This window comes from Asparagus officinalis, chromosome 6, assembly GCF_001876935.1.
Source record: "Asparagus officinalis chromosome 6, Aspof.V1, whole genome shotgun sequence".
Taxonomy (NCBI): Eukaryota; Viridiplantae; Streptophyta; class Magnoliopsida; order Asparagales; family Asparagaceae; genus Asparagus; species Asparagus officinalis.
Window position 1 is genome coordinate 46011773 of NC_033799.1, and position 3512 is coordinate 46015284.

Here is a 3512-nt window from a genome sequence, read left to right on the forward strand (position 1 = left end):
GCAATTTTGTTTCTTATTTGCTAAAATAATTACAATAAAATAATAGGGAAAGGACAGACACTGCTTTGGACTAAAGAAGAATATATCATTTGATAAATATATGTCAGTTTTCAAATAATTTTTACAATTTTAAGTTATTAGTATCTGTTATTTTCTCAAATGAGTTTTTTTAAAAGATCTTTTTTGCTAAATAATTAGCAAAACCGACCGTTTTGCTAATTATTTAGCAAAAACGACCTCTTTTTGGCCAACAGGCCAAAAAGAGGTCGTTTTTTAAAAAATTGCCTATTCAAAACATACGGGGCTGCTAGTCCCGTATGTTTAGTCGCGCCATTAATTGACAGCTAATATATACCACAAAGAAAACATACGGGACTACTAGTCCCGTAGGTTTTGGGTGTGGGCTACATCACACCCAGCAAATATTCAGGACTAGTAGTCCCGTAGATTTGCTGGGCTTTGTTTTGGGTGTGCCCAACAAATCCACGAGACTAGTAGTCCCGTGGATTCAGTCGGGCTATATAAGCCCAGCTGTGCCCCAAATTAGGGCAAAGCAGCCAATTTTCTATCGTTCTCTCTTTCTCTCACAGCCGAAACCCTGATCTATCTCTCCCAACCCCAATCTCTCTCTCTCTCCTAATCTCTCTCCCTCAATCTCTCTCTCTCATTCTACTGATTCTCTCCCAACTCACCTCTTCCTCCCTCAAATTTCTCTCTTACCCTCTTCAAACCCATTCTTGCCAAACCCTAATTTAGATCTTCCCCAAAGATCACTCCGGCGATGTTAAAATCCGACGCTGTTTAGTTTCGCCGACATTGATGAAATTCAAAACTTCATTAACGTATAAATTTCTTAATTTTTCATAATTTTCTCTCTATTATTTAGTTAATATTGTAGTTTGGAAGTAATTGTATATTTAAAATAAATATTTTAATTATGATTCTCTATTATTTAGTTAATATTGTAGTTTGGAAGTAATTGTATATTTAAAATAAATATTTTAATTATGATAATCAATATGAAAAAAATCTAATGGAAGTAATTGTATATTTAAAATAAATATTTTAATTATGATAATCAATATGAAAAAAATCTAATTTGCAGATGAATTTTAATTCTTCAGTTAAAATGACGAATGGAATACCGATTATTTGCTTATTCAATGAAAAACTAAGTGTTGGAATGAATAATATGTCTATATACAAAAGAGGATCTAGAAAAATATTCATGTTATCTAGAAATTATAATTTCGATAGAATGATGGAGCAAATATATAGGGTTGTTAGAATTAATTATGCAGAAAATGCCATTAAGATCTTTTGTAATTGTCCGATAAATGAAAACAGAACAATTGTTGTAAAGATCACCAATGAATCAATGATCAAGAATTGAGTGATATGATACAACTTGTGAAAAAGCAAATCCCAATCGAATAATTCATTAAAAATATTCCATTATCTGGGGTTGCCGAAGCTTCATATTGTCACGGAGAGTTCTCCCGCATGCTTGAAAATAAAATCTCATTCTCTCAAAGTGCCTTGCACTTAGAAAATGAGTCGGGTGCAATGTCAAGTGACGTGTTCCACAACGCGTCAGGCCATTTTTCAGTTAATTTACCGGTTAGGTTCTATTATAGAAGAGGATGAGGATGCATATGCAAATAACCAATGTTACATTAAATGCCGGTCGCTTCTAGGCGTCAGACTTGACGCCCAGCGCTTAGTCACCTAGGCGGGCGCCTAAGCGGTTTCTGGGCGTTTTTTTTTAATTGTGATACTTAAAGATAAATATCTATATACTCAATCAAAGATGCATAAATACTAAAATACCAACACTGCTAACTAAATTGCTTGGTTTACCAATTACAATAGCTCTTTGTATGTTTATACTTCTCAACTCAAATTATAAGTTCATCTCAACAGTGAAAAACTCATTCTCAACTCAAATTACTGTTAACTTATAAGTTACTGTTAAGTTTAAGTTAACAATAAACTTAAACTTAAGTTTACTGTTAACTAAAATATTGTTAACTTAAGTTCACTGTTTACTTAAACTTAAGTTTACTATCAACAAAAAACTTAATATTAACTTAAACTTAAACTTAAACTTAAGTTTACTGATAACTTACACTTCTTAAGTTTAAGTTACTATTCTTAACTAACTTAAATAGATATTTAAGATGTACTATTTACCTTGTTAGTAGTTACAGAAATCGGGGGAGCTCGGCAATGTTACAAAAGGCGCTAGACAGAATAGGCGTTTGAGCGAGCACCTAGTACCTAGACCCCTGGGCGTATGCCTAGGTGTTTGACTATTTTTAAATTATTTAATTATAATAATTGATAAAAATATGTATTAAATTCATATAAATTTTCAAAAAAAATAGCAATCTTAGTTCCACAATAAATCATGCATACTTAGATACTAAATAGCAAAAATAATAATTAACAAGGCTAGAGCCTAAGATGTTTTTTTTTAATTACAATAATTGATAGTGAATGTCAATGTTATAGAAAGCTTAGATACCGGACTGGTGTCTAGGCGGATTTCTTTCTTCATTTAAGTGGTGGTCGATGAGATTTTGCTGAAGGTCGGAGGAGGTAGTGGTGTTCATATTTGGAGGTTAATGGAGTTTGGAGGACGTGTAGGCTACAACACATAAAATCACAATCAAGACCTACAGGGTGCAATCCACGTAAACAGACAATGCTCCTCTAAACGCTCATAAAATCTAGGTGGGCAGCCTAAACACCGCCTAGACGCTAGACGCTAGTTAGGCGGCTTAGGTACCGCCTAGACCTAGGCATACGCCTAAGCGGACTAGGCGAAGGTTTTTTAAAACAGTGCAAATGATGATTATGAAGATGTTGATGAGGAACGTCTTGATAGTATGCAGTGTGCAATTGGAGAAACCGATGATGAGGCCAGTTGGATGGATGAATATTGTGTAAACAACGATTATGTAGACTCTGAAGAACCGTTGTCAGAAGAGTTTCAAAATGAATGGATAAATGCCTCACAAGCTGAGTTCGTTGAGCTTGGTTCTAATTTTGATCGACCCGAGGACTTCACTAGAACCGAGGACTTCACTAGAACCTACCTTATATCATACATGCAGATGGAATGTCCAAAAATGCTACGATGAAGCCCCGGCAAGACAATTAGATTTTTACAGAGGAGAGCTCGACCGGATGAAAATTTATCAGGTATCGAATTTGAATTTAAGTAATTTAAAGCTACCGATATATTTCAAAGAGTTATTAATATATGAAATATTTTGTAGTTTGAGTGGCAGCCATACACACCTTACCTACTTTGTCTACCACTGATTTGTATGGAGGGACATAGTATATGGAGAGCCAGAGTTCCTCTCATTTGTTTCGAAATTGTGAAGATGCACGTGTTGGATCGCGTGCTTAGACAGTTTGGTTTCGCACAGCACGCTCCACAATATGTCGAACAAATAGAGAAAGGCATTTAAGAGTGGGCATCAGATTGACTGGCGGCTTGT

At 34.7% G+C, this 3512-nt stretch overlaps 1 protein-coding gene across 1 annotated transcript in view; it reads right to left on the reverse strand.

Moving 5' to 3' along the window:
* Window positions 1-3512, reverse strand: part of LOC109844315 (probable LRR receptor-like serine/threonine-protein kinase At1g06840) — an 81300-nt gene that overhangs the window by 7270 nt on the left and 70518 nt on the right.